General features: G+C 42.4%; 1 non-coding gene across 1 annotated transcript; it reads right to left on the minus strand.

Moving 5' to 3' along the window:
* Nucleotides 1-8,314: 8,314 nt before the first annotated feature.
* Nucleotides 8,315-8,388, minus strand: TRNAL-CAA. The gene has a single exon. It is a non-coding gene; the product is annotated as a tRNA-Leu (tRNA).
* Between the last annotated feature and the right edge of the window lie 5,945 nt (nt 8,389-14,333).

Consider the following 14,333-nt stretch of genomic DNA (forward strand, 5'->3'; position numbering starts at 1 on the left):
AACCCTACTCGGATTACAGGCCCAGACCGGTCTGACCGGTAATTTTGGCCTCCAACATATGCCCCCCTACCTTTTTGGTGAGCTATGCAAGCCAAAAAGCAAGTACCTAAACATGCTCTAAGAATACAAAATTACAAATCCAGCACTGGCCTAAAAATAATGCTAAGGGTGATATACAAATACCGGCCATCTTCATCTTCAAGCGTCTTGCCAAACACTTGGGTAGTATTTCTTCAAGTATCTCCCATTCAGCACCCTGGGTAGACGTTCTCAGCGTCTCCACCATATAAGAATTTCCGAAGATAACCTTGACAATCTTGTATGGACCTTCCCAACATGGCGACCACTTGCCAAATTTATTGCTCTTTGTCTCAAGAGGCAGAATTGTCTTCCAAACTAGCTCACCAACTTGAAAAGATTTAGCCCTTACCTTTGTGTTATAAGCTCTAGCCACCCGAAACTTGTCCTTCTCAATTTCCTTCAAAGCTTGCAACCGCTTGTCACTAACTTCATCAATATTATCCATCATCAAGTCATGATAATTAACAGTGGAAAGGTCATTTTGTTTAGCCAATCTATAAGCGTCCAGATTTACTTCAACGGGTAAAAAAACGGCCTCTTGACCATAAACAAGCTCAAAAGGAGTAACTTTAGTAGCACCATGTCTAGATATACGATGAGCCCATAATGCTTCGGATAAAACCTCATGCCACCTCCTAGGATTCTCTTCTAGCTTTTTCTTGATGAGCCATATCAAAATTTTGTTATTAGACTCGGCCTGACCATTGGCCTGAGCATAATATGAAGACGAATTGAGTATCTTAATTTTGTAGGATTCGGCAAATTCTCGCACTTCCTTTGAAATAAATGACGAACCTTGATTCGTTGTCAAAGTTTGAGGAATGCTGAATCTATGAATAATATGCTCCGTAATAAACTCAATTACCTCTTTATGTGTCATATTCTTCAAAGGTACCGCTTCGGTCCATTTAGTAAAGTAATCTGTCACCACCAACACAAAGCGATACCCCTTTGAAGAAGGAGGGTTAATTTGACCAATGAAATCCAAACCCCATCCTCTGAATGGCCAAGGCTTAATGATAGGATGCAATAACGCAGCTGGCACCAACTGAATATCACCAAACCACTAACATTCTTCACATCCTTTATAATATCTAAAGCAATCTGAAATCATACTTGGCCAATAAAAACCGGCTCTCCTAAGCAACCACTTCATTTTAGGAGCCGATTGATGTGTATCACAGATGCCTTCATGCACTTCTCCCATAGCAACACGAGCCTGATCGGTCCCCAAACATTTGAGAAGAATATCATCGGCGGTCCGACAATAAAGCTCATCGTCAACCAAAACATATTTAAATGCTAAATGCCGAATATTTCTCTCTGCGCCACGACCAGGATCCTTTAAATTTGATATGATAGGCACCCTCCAATATTGCACTTCGGCCTCCACCTTTTGGGTAGGAATTTCAGCCGAACTGCTGTTCACGCCGCCCTCAACGGTCAGACCGGTCTCCGGACCGATTAGACCGGTCGACCGGTCGGACCGGTTCGTCCAGAACCAGTGACTCGGCTTTAATCCGCATCGGCTTTCTAATGTTGAAATATTTCTTCGTCACATTATAGCCTGATGCTTGTTGAGCCAGAGTATTAGCCTTTTCATTATCTTCTCTTGGAATATGTCGAATCACAAATTCATCATAGCAAGAGATAATATCAAGGCATTTATCAAGATATGCGTTTAAAGTTCTATTGTAACATTGGCATATCTTGGACACTTTCTACACCACCAGAAGTGAATCACTAAAGGCTTTAACATGTTTCACGCACATGGATTGCAAAAACTCCAATCCAAATAGAAGTGCTTCATATTCAACTTGATTGTTTGTGCAAAATTCTTCCAATCGGTTTGATAATTCAAAATCAGATCCATCAAAGTATAATTTCCATGGTGTGCAAGTAATATAGCTGACTTCCCAATCATGCTCATCATTAATCCGATGTTCAACAATAAAATCCGATGTACTAGATAACAAATAATGTCTCAACTTGGTACAAGCATAGTATAATGATAAGCACAACTTTTCAATAAATGTATACCTTGTTTCCGCATAAATGAGTCGCCGGCTCAAATAAGTAATAATATACTCCTTCCCTTCGGTTTTTTGAATCAAAACAGCACCAATAATTCTATCTTCTGCAGCCACATAAAGCCTAAAAGGAACCCCTCTCTTAGGCGTTTTAAGCACCGGCGGTGAAGACAAATCATTCTTAATCTTCTCAAATGAATCTTGCTGTTCTGCCCCCAAGTAAATTCGGCTTCATCTTTCAACCGAAGAATAGGAGTAAAAGAATCAATCTTCCAGACAAGTTAAATATAAATCTCCTCAAATAATTCACTTTGCCCAAGAATTTCTGCAAATCTTTCTTACAAGTTGGAGCCTCAACACGCTTCATGGCTTCAACTCGCTTTGGATCAATCTCTATGACTTTCTCATAAATAATAAAGCCGAAGAACTTCCCAGCCGATACTCCAAAAGCACATTTAAGTGGATTCATCTTCAAACTATACTGACGCATCCTTTCAAGAGCCAACCTTAAATCAGCCAAGTAATTTCCCAAACCGGCCGATTTAATCACAATATCATCAATATAGACCTCCAACATAACACCAAGTAAATCATGGAAGATCAAATTCATAGATCTTTGATAAGTTGCACCAGAATTTTTCAAACCAAAAGTCATGACAACCCACTCAAACAAACCAATAAATCCCGGACATCTAAAAGCTGTTTTAAACATATCTTCTTCGGCCATAAATATTTGATTGTAACCGGTATTACCATCAAGAAAACTAATGATGCGATGTCCAGAAGCTTCATTAATCAATATATCGGCAATAGGCATAGGATACCCATCTTTAGGAGTAGCTTTATTAAGATTTCTGAAACCAATGCAAACTCTAATCTTGCACGAATCTTTCTTCTCAACTGGCACAATATTAGAGATCCACTCCGCATAACGACAAGACCAAATAAATCCAACTTCTAATAAGCGATTAATTTCTACTTTAATTCGGTCATTCATAGCAGGATTAAATTGCCTAGCATGTTGTTTATAAGGTCTAAAACCGGCCTTAATTGGCAGCCAATGCTCAACCAAATCACGACTCAAACTAGACATTTCAGAATAGCTCCATGCAAAACAATCCACATATTCTTTCAATAACTTTATTAAGTCGGCTTTATATTCAGCCGATAAATTTGCATTTGCAAAAGTCGGCCTAGGAACACTACCATCTCCAATATCTACCTTTTCTAAAGGATCAGCTGACGTAAACCCTTGGCCTAACTTATCCATGTTTTCAATGTCTTCAATAGCCTTGCACATATCGTTCATCCGTGACCGATAGTGCTCAATCCTCTCCATCGGTCTGACCGGTCAGCTCTGCGTGCCGATCTGATGACCGGTCTGACGGATCTGGACATCCGGTCTGACCGGTCTCGCCTGAGTTGCTTGCTGCACTCATTTTATTTGCAACAATGCAGCCGATTCTCCATCGGCTTTAAAGTAGCAGGCACGAACCCATCTTTGGTGCAACTAATAAGCTCAAAATCAGACAGATCCAACCCCGAGAGACACTTGATATCATCATGCATGCCAAGAGTGTTGGAATCGGCGGTAGCAATGTAGGATGAAGTGTCGCGATGGACTACCTCAATCTCATCGCCGATCCATTGAATGAGAATTTGATGCACGGTAGAAGGCACACATTGATTGGCATGAATCCAATCACGTCCAAGTATCAAGCTGAAATTATCTTGCACCTCGGAGACGAAGAAGGCTGTTGCTAGCGTCTTGCTCCCCACAGACAACTCCATGGAAGCCACCCCTTTAGCACCAATAGGGTCGCCTCCACCCACGCCGCTGACCGTCATGTTCGTCTTGATCAGCCCTTCGTCCGTTCCACCAAGCTTCTTGTATAACGAATAGGCATCAAATTCACAATTGCCCCTCCATCAACAAGCATACGAGAAATCGGCCTTCCATTGATATGACCCCTCATGTAAAGGGCCTTCAAGTGATTGTCCGATTCCTTGGGCTTCTGGAATACGGCCTCCCGTGGCCCGAAATCTAGATGAGCCGCCTCCTCTTCCTCTGAAACAGCATAGTATTCTTCAGAGAAATGCACAACATTTATTTCCATGTTGCTGCGCTCTGGAGAAGCCTCATAATCCACCAATTCCTCATCACCCAAAGTTGCAGGAACTGCTGGAACTTCATCGCATGAAGCCGAAGTATCTGCTTCGGCATTCTTCTCAACAACAGGCTCGATCGGTCTGACCGGTTGCACCTGGCAGTCGGACCGGTCTTCTGCACCGGTCAGACCGGTCACCTGAGGCGATTCAACCGGTCTTGTTGACTGCTCAGCGGACCTGACCCGCCACTCCTTACCTTGAGGAACCATTGGCCGGTATTTGTTGAAGTGCTCATCCCTGAGCTTTTCAATCTCCTGCTCCTTCTGCACCTGGCGCCTTAAGCGCTGCAACCTCCTTTTCTGAGAGTGGGTCAGACCCGGCGAACACCACCTAGGTTGATGGTACTTATTTGCCGAGCCGCTGCTGCTGGCTTCATGATCATTAGCCAACACAGGCTTCTGGGAATCAGTTTTAGCCGACTTGCCAAACACCATCGACTTCTTCCCAACATCCTTGATGACCACATTCACATCGCCGACTTTTACAACATTATCGGCAGTGGTCCTCCCAGAATCAACCTGCATAGGCTGAACTTCCTCCTCCTTCTTCTTGATACGGTATTCTTGACTTGGAGGATGAGATTGGACTAGTCTCTGCTGAGACTGGTCTAACCGGTCGGGTTGGACTGGTCTGACCGGTGCAGCACAATGCTGCTGACCAGATTGGCGTGGGCCCAATCGGTCATGCACCGGTGTCCTGGAGCCTTCCCCTTAATAATGTGGAGGATATGGCATGTGGAAGCATTGCATCCAAACTCCTTCGTACTCCCATACCGGATTTGTAGCATTTAATGCCGGAGGCATCCATGGCATGGTGGCATATGCCTTCTGAGGTGGGAACACAGTGACGACATCACCTCTGCGTTTATTCTGTCCTTCCCTCATTGGAGAACCATCTCGATGTGGGGGTGACCAAGATCTCTTTTTTAATGGCCGATCTTGTTGAACGGCCTTCGTGTACTTATTCAGCAGCTAGCCAAATGTTGGTTTCTGGGCAACAATCTTTCCTTGAATCTTTGGCACGTTCTGCTTCCAAGTACCCTCTTCCGGGCGCTTGGGCTTGAAAGTCCTGAGTCAGCCTTGGGCCTGATCGGTCGGTGAAACCGGTCTGACCGGTCGGTCCTGGACAACAGGTCGACTTGAAGCAGCAGAAGAACTTTCTTGCCCCCCGGGCACTTCAGCTTTGACAGTAATTCTTATTAGCTCCTTCCCATTAGGAGCCTTCTCTAGCAACACTTCCCTGGCCAGAATTTTGTCATCGACATTTTTCGGCCTTGTTTCACCAATCACCACGCTCTTGCCTTTGGCTCCTTCGGCTTGTTCCGGCCGAATCAGCACCTTCGCATTGCTCAGATCAATGGTATGTGTGTTGGTGTGAACAGGGAACGGTGTCTTATCAATCTTCATCTCAGGAAAAATCAATCGTCCTTCATTCATGGCCGATTTAACCTGGCGATGGAACACATTGCAATCATTAGTTGCATGAGAATGAGAATTATGAAATTTACAATATGCATGCCGCTTTAACTCCTCAAGCGGCGGTATGACATGAGAAATCTTAATATGCCCCAAACGCAACAACTCATCAAAAATACGATCACATTTGGAGACATCAAACGTAAATTTCATATCCTCTTTCCGACCCTTTTGAGTCGGCTTAAGTGATGCACAAGAACATGGTTTGTCCGATGATGGCCAAACAAACTCAGCAGTGTAGACCTCATTATCTTCATCGTTCGAAGAATAGGAATCATATTCAACAACATGAGTATTAGAACGATGAGACTTATGTGCATCTTTTGAATTCTTAATTTTGTACTCTTGGTTCATTGCCCGAAGTTGCAAAGCATTAATATTAAAATAATCAAATCCTTCGAGCTTCTCTTTCAAGTATGAGCGCAAACCATTAAGAGCAACATCTACCAAATCCTTATCAGAAATTGACAAATTAAAGTATCGGTTTTTAACTTCTTTAAACCTCTTGAAGTAATCGGATACCGATTCATCTCTAGTTTGCTAAACCAATGTCAGATCTGTTAATTTTGCTTCATTATCCCCACTATATAAGTGATCATGAAATTTTTGTTCTAATTCATTCCAAGAGCGGACCGAATTTGGGGGTAAAGCAGAAAACCAAGAAAAAGCAGTTCCAGTTAATGATAAAGAAAACAAACGTACTCATAAAGAGTTACTAGAACTAGCTTCACCCAATTGAGCAACATATTGACTTATGTGCTCCCAAATTGACCGATTATCGTCCCCACTAAATTTAATAAAATCGGGAACGCGCCACCCCGTGGGATAAGGAACCAAATCGTAAGCATCGGGGTACGGTCTTTGATACAACCGATTTCTACCATGATTTATGCCCAACTGACTAAGCTTAGTACCAAGCAAAGTGTTCAAATCTGCTCTCATCCTGGCAAGATCGGCCTCATAGTTCCCACTACTAGATGTTTGAGCATTAGTCGCTAGACGATTAGTTGCTTGTTCAGTAGTACTCATCGTCTATGTAGCGTGATGGGGATTATTTCTCGTCAAATCATCCCAAACATCTAGTGGCATAGCGGGTGGAAAAGGAGGTTCGCCGTATGATCTGGTGGTATACGGTGGTACAAAACCCTCCAATTCATCCGGTCGGCCAGGAGCAGCCGAACTCAGAATTGGCGCGAGTGTGGGAGTGGACGCCGAGGCCAGCACCATGGCACCGGTCTGACCGGTCTGACCGCACCTACCGCTGAGGCCGCGGTCTGACCGGTCGATGCGACTGGTCTGGCCGGTTCGGCCGCGGTTGGCCGAACGGTGCTTGGCGGTGGTGACTGCCCAGCGAAATAATTCGGTGGCATCCCAAATTCCACATTAACTGTAGATGTAGGAGCTGCTGAACTAGGGGTAAGATCTTTAGTAGAATATGCGGTATTTACGACCTTACCCTTCTCCAATCTATCCATACGCTCAGATATGTCAATCAAAGTGTTTTGCGTGGATAGCTGCGCATCGTTGATCTTCTTCCCCAGCTCAGATAATAACATGCTATATAGATCTTGAGGGGAAAAGCTTACACTGACGACTGTAGGAGCAGGCGGTGGTGGTGCAGTAGATGAGATCGACGGCATGACGAACGTCTCCTTCTCGATCACGCCTTGCCGCGGAGTCGCCAAAAAGTATGTTGACGCTAATATGGTCAACGCACCGGAGCGCTAGAACGCGCGGATCGCAAACGGTCGTCACCAGCGGGCTTCAGACAGGACCGGTCAGACCGGTTCCTCCAACCGGTCAGACCGGTTGGACGCAGAAACTCGCGAAAACCTAAAACCTCAAGCTCGGGAGGGACCCCGTCGAAACTTGAAGATCTAGGGTTGCCTTGAGGTCGGCGGGCCACTCAAGACGCCCTTGAACGGCGTAGAGATGATCAAAGAACAGCAAAGGGGTTGGAAAAGATTAGGGTTTGAGTAAAAGGGTAAAAGAGATTGTATTGATTCGATTGTGGTTAGAAAAACCCTCAATCGGCCGCAGCCTTTATATTTATAGGCCGGGGAGGACATACCCATTCCAAATCGGGTTACAATAGGACTCTTAACACAAAACCCTAACCCTACTCGGATTACAGGCCCAGACCGGTCGGCCCAACCGATTAGACTGGTCGGCCTCGGTTATTGCCAATTTTGGCCTCCAACGCTATGATAAAAAATTAAATCTAGTTGACTACTTAACTACTTCTATTACTTAAGTACTTCTATTAAATTAAGTAGTTGTTAGTCTAGTACTGTACCCCTTCCTATCTTATGCTTCCCTTGCACCCGACTCAAAAAAAAAGAGTGCTTCGGGGGCGAAAATCCAACTTTCCAAAAAAGTAACCTAAACCGGGGCGGGGATTCACCGAGATAGACAAGAGACAAACAGTTTTTAAAGGGGATAGGCTATGCTTTTCTTTCATTTTTTTTTTGCTGCCTGCCTGCTGAATAAAAAAAGAGTTGGATATAGCCCTCTACCATATCTATACAAATAGAATAGTCCATTTATACGGACTGCTAAGTGCGAAGACGGGAATCGAACCCGCGACCTCAAGGTTTTGAGCCTCATGAGCTACCAAACTGCTCTACTCCGCTCTGTAGGTCCGTAAACAGGTGGACGAAAAAGGTTGAATACAAGTCTCTACCATGTCTAGACAAACAAATAGAATAGTCTTTTTCTACAAAATGGAGTGGGTAGCGGGAATCGAACACGCATCGTTAGTTTGGAAGGCTAGGGGTTATAGTCGACGTTGGTTTATTTTTTAATGTCTCTAATTCAAAACCGAACATGAAATTTTGATTTCATTCGGCTCCTTTATGGATATTCTCACCACTTAACATCTATGTCAGCTTTTCTGTCTGAATGGAACCAAAGCTCTCTGCTTTCTAGATGATCTCTATAGAATAGGAGATAGAAATTATCCTAAATATCTATCTAATCTACTTACTTTGTTCCCTAATTTCATTCAAGAGATCCTGAGGAAAAGAGTTGGGTTTCCACCGAGCTGAAACAATATACTGACGGTTCTAGTAAACCAAAACCATGGTTTTTTAGCTATTGGGATTCCATTTCCTTTTTAAACAAAACAAAAGAAGATTTAGTTACGATTGGAAATAAACTTTTTTGTATCTTCATCCATAGATCCTTTACTCATATTTATTCAATTGGAATACTTAAATGCAAAATTATGCTTCGCGATTCTGTACTCATAATCAAATTTGTATTTTGGGTGCAAATTAAATTAGTCTTTGGATACTAATCGCGAGAATGTATATTTCTCCTCAATATGCTATTGAGAGGAAAAGGATTAAACCCTTTATAAGAACTAAAGTTTTCATCAAAATATGAATATAAAAAAACTAAAGGATGCCTTAAGTATATCATTTCAAATTCAGTTATTAATAGAACGAATCACACTTTTACCACTAAATTATAACCGCTACATGTAGATTATGATACCAACGCTACCCTTTGTCAAGGCTAGCCATTCGAGAAGGGGGCTAATTCAACCTTATCAAATCAAACGGTGAAAGTTCATGGCAGTGGGCGGTTGGTACTTCAACCGCGAGCCTTTACTTTAGGACTTAGATAGCCCCTCTCTAGTCTGTAAAATACATCTCTTCTTACCATGCCAATTGTGTATGAACCAAATGTATGCATTTCGATTAGGATCTATTCTACGGTTATGACTACAATATACACTAAGAGATATAGGGGGCAGTACAGTCCCCATAAATCTCTTTCTTCCTTTTTTTGTTCAGAATTGAACAAATAAATTGGGAAAGATGTTTTCTTCCTCCACTTATCATGAAATCCGAGCAATAGGTAAGGAGTCAGATGACTTTAAAAATTTCATCATGGACTTCCTCTATCACTTGAGAGAAACAACAAACAAAAAATAATAACTTAAAATAAAAAGAAAAGCAGATAGGAATCGACAGATTTAACTGATGAAAATTTACATCAGAGGACTCTAATGAGGACTCAAACTCTTCACAAAGAGGATCCGGAAAGTCTCTGGTTAGTAGATCCTCCCCATTTACTAATTTCCTCTCTTCTTTTCCACTCAATTCTAGTTTATTAAATTCTTGTTTAAAAGAATCAAAGAAGATGAATAGAACTATTTTTTTTTTGCGACTGAAGATGAATAGAACTAAGAACACATAAAAAACAGCATAGAGGACCAAGGCCATTACCAAACGTTCCTCCTAAGAATCAGATTGGGTATCTGTTCCCTTCCTTTTCACCCTAGGATCAGAAACCCAAAATCCTCCTTTTTCTAGTGTTCGGAAACAGAAAACCTTGAACCAAGAGGAGTTAGGTATGTAGGATATGGTTTTTATTTTTTGTTGGGCAGGCAGTAGTATAATTTTTCTACTCTCCAGTAGAAATTCGATTGCCAACTTTTTAGAATAAAATTAACTCCAACATAATTTGTTCCAAATCCACTAGAATCCTTGTAGAATAGTCAAGTACCCCATTTCCAAGGGATACCTGTTGAAAACAGTTTCAACAAATCCGTCCAAAACTTTTTTAATTATTCTTAAAAAGTTTTGGACTCAAAAGTTTTTCCAAAAGAAAAGGATGCCTGTTAAAAATTGTTTCAATCTCTCACCAAAACAGATAAGAAGTATATCACTGAAAATTAATACCCAACCATATGGGTATATGAAGAGCACAAATTCCTTTATACTCCACCCAATTAGAATTAGGGGAAATAAAACATAAATGGAGAAAGTTCTCATCATATTTTAAGATCGGACAATAGAAGAAAAAATTCCCTAATTCTGCCGAACGTTCTGAGCACGTGAAAAGTGAATAGCCTAAAGATTGAAAAAGAAAGTCTATCATTTTTTTAACAGCAATTCTTATTGCTCCTTTGGCATTTTCGGCCCATTGTTGTATCCGATTCAACAATTGATACATATTTATTCTCCTCTAAAAAAAATGGAACTTCCGGGCTTTGGTGAGTTGGCCGAGATCGTGTTTACATACCTAAGAACTGACCCACCTTCTTCAAGTGTATCCGATATATATAATAAGTTTTGAGTGTGTCAACTCTCCGTTCACGTATTTTATTATACGTTATACATATTTATATATATAATAATAAAATACCTCCACTTTGTGCAAGTGATAAGAGAGAATATGAAATTTTTTCTTATTTTTCTTGATTTTATCAAGATTTTGAAGCTCGATGTATGTAAATCTCTACATATATCTCTATATATACATATATTATGTACATTAATATATACATATAATATGTACATGTACATTATGCAGTAGACCTATTATAGTATAGCAAATGAAAGTGGCTAATTTTTGAATAAAAAGCCCTTTTAACTCCTGGTAGTGTAATGCCATGGTAAGGCATAAGTCATCGGTTCAAATCCGATAAAGGGCTTTTCACTTAGGGGTAGAGTAATGCTTTGGTAAGACAGAAGTCATCGGTTCAAATCCGAGAAAGTACTTTTCTACAAAATCCATTCATTTTTTTCTTAATGTCTCGATTTTTCCCGTGAATTGTACATGTGTTTTGTCATTAACCACCAGAACCCACTTAGGGGCCTAGATCACTTTCAATCTCCCTCTTTTTGGTGATTGATGACAACCCACATGTAGCTCATTTGATAGTCATAAAGCGGTAAACAACTAGCATATAAGAGTTCCCCCTTAATGTATGCCATGAACTTAAATTTCAATTTTGACTTCACAAACGTCAAAAATCGGCATATTAATCAAGAGAACCACAGAAGCTCTTATATGTTCTACAGTAGGGTGAGCAGGTGTATGCAAAAACAAGTGTACATATGACATGATATCCACACAGGAAATTTTGTGTTTGACAGCAAAACCTGGATACTCCGGATATATGCCCGGAGACTCCGCACAGTGAAGTCTGGAGTATCCGGATTGTACGCCGGAGTTTCCGGTTCTGCTAAACAAAACACAAAAAATCAGCCAACACATCAAGTAAATATAACTCAAACTAGCACAAATTTCCTTAAAACAGAGTTAAGATCGACAACTAGGCACAGAGTAGCACACATAAGTCCCCACATCACATAGTCCTTACGAACGATCACAAGATAAAGCGAGACGACATAAAGATCGATACAAGCCCAAATGAGTACATAAATGTCATTTTCACTCCCCCTTTGTCATCAAGTGCCAAAAAGGGAATGAAAAGCAGCCGGAAAGTCTTCTAGTCATCATCATCTTGCGCAGCGTCCTCAGAGGTGTCTTCATCCTCATCGGAGTCGGGGTGCTCGCAGTAGTTGATGGGCTCTTCTTCTTCAGTTTTCTCATCTTCATCAAATATATTTTGGCCACTAGGTGGAGCATGGCGAGAAGAAGTAGCAGCGCGACGCCTTGGAGAACGAGTTTGACAACGTGCGCGAGGAAGAGGAGCATGTGCAGCAGCAATGGCCGCCTCATCTACAACGTCCCACTCAGCAAAAGGATCATCAAACTCGGGTAATTCACGATGTGCATCCAAGGGAAGTCCTAGATGACCTATGATCTCATTGATCGACCAAATGTTCTCATGAATATCCTATGCAATACTCCTACACATCCCAAATAAGCTGCGAAGGGCTCTCTTCACAAAAGAGTCGTGATGACCATGGCGAGAAGAAGAAGAGACACCCGAGGAATATGGAGCAGGATCAAGTCTTGGGTTCCTCTTTGCAGCGACACGAAGTGGAGGGAGCGGAGGTGCATCACCAGAGCGAGCACGAATGTAAAGTGCCTCATGCTTGCAAGTCTTCTGAAAAGTGACCTTTGTAACCTTCTCAATCATTTACATGATGTATGGCGCAGCGGGAACGGACTTCTTGGCCTCAATCATAGTTCTTCTTAACTCATTCCAAATGAAGTCCATGATGCAAAAAGGTGTTCCACCGGGCATAGTGCGGGCTAGAAGATTAACTACATAGTATCTGAGAGCCGCTCGATCTCCATCTTTTGCATCAATAGTGGCTCTAAAGAACTGATTCATCGTGTAGTAGAATGACATAAGAGTGCTAGCATTGCCTTTGTGAGCCCAATAAGGATTGAAGAACAAGGATGGAAGCTGATATGGTTTGAGTTGCTGCTCAACATGAATATGATCACGTCACTCATCCTTTGACCCAAGTCCAAGAATCCTAGAAAATGTCATGTAATCCACTCCATACTTAACTCCCTTAGTGGTCCAAAAGAAGGCAATCTGTCTTTCATCATAGTAAAGAGAAGAGTGAAACTGTGCTAGGATCTCCTTATTCCAATCATATATAAAACCCATGATGTCATATAATCCCATTTCTTTGCACTTAGCAATGGCTTCATTGAAGAATGGACCATTCATATCTTCATAGTATTTCCAATCCACATACTTGCAAGGCACAATGGGTGCACGAGACTTGCGCATCACAACATAGGCATAGAAATCTTCATGTAGTTTGCACCAAGTTGTTTCATCGTCAGCTTGAGCTAAAGCAAGTTATGGCCAATAATTTGTTTTAGCACAAAAAGTGGCTGATGTATTAGTAATCATCGCCCTTAGACAATTTTGGTTCAGAGGAGTGTTCTTAGACAATTTTGGTTCAGAGGAGTGCTCTTTGGCACGCAAGCTTTGCCAAAGAACAAGGAGGCATATGTTGACGACCAAAATTAGCAGAGACTGATCTAACCGGTGGGATCAGGCGGTCTGATCGGTTGGGGCGTCTGTAGCCAATCTGGTACGATCAACCAGTCTGACTGGTCCAAGCAGAGTCCGAGTACAACTAGGGATTTTCATAGATTTAGATCTTTAAAAGGATTTCTTGTGGGATAAGTCCACCCCACCGTATAAATATAAAGGGCCATGGCCGATTGGGGGCATCCAATCAATCAATTATACAAGTTTTACCTTTATATCTTTTCTCTTTGCCCTAGCTTTTCCAATCTACTACTTGATGTTCCTCCTTCGTCTCTACGTCGATTGAGGGCATTCTAGGTGTCCTACCGACCCTAGAACAACCCTGCGTACACCTGCCCCGACGGGTCCTTCCCGGGCGACGTTTGTTGGTTCACCGTCGGTCTGCCCGGCAACAATCGGTCTGACCGGTATCTTTGACCGGTCTAAGCATCGGCGCTGCGTCATGCTGTCGCTCACTTGCGTTATAACGCTTTCGTGTGTTGGCCCTAGATTTGCGCCAACACAAATTGAGGCTGACAGGTGTGTCCCGCGTGTAGGGTTAGACACCAGAAAGAAAAAAAGGGGAAAAGGCTACTATGTTCTAGGGTTGACGGGATGAAAGTTATACTAGGCCTTCTCAGATCATTGGGGCAAAGGCTGGGTTTCGGCTCGTTCTTCTTCCTCTTCTTTTCTTTTCTTCCCCATCTCCCTTCCGCTGACGGGCCGGGCCCACGTGTCAGTGCTCCTCCTTCCTCTCTTTGACGATTCGGTCCCACATGTCACCCTCTGCTGGATCCGGTGTGGCCAAGGGGGCGATCTGGTGTGGTGGGTTCGCGTGTGGCCTTACGTGTGTGGACGCGTGTGCTCCGCGAGCTG

This window comes from Panicum virgatum, chromosome 1K (genome assembly GCF_016808335.1).
Source record: "Panicum virgatum strain AP13 chromosome 1K, P.virgatum_v5, whole genome shotgun sequence".
In the NCBI taxonomy this organism is placed as follows: domain Eukaryota; kingdom Viridiplantae; phylum Streptophyta; class Magnoliopsida; order Poales; family Poaceae; genus Panicum; species Panicum virgatum.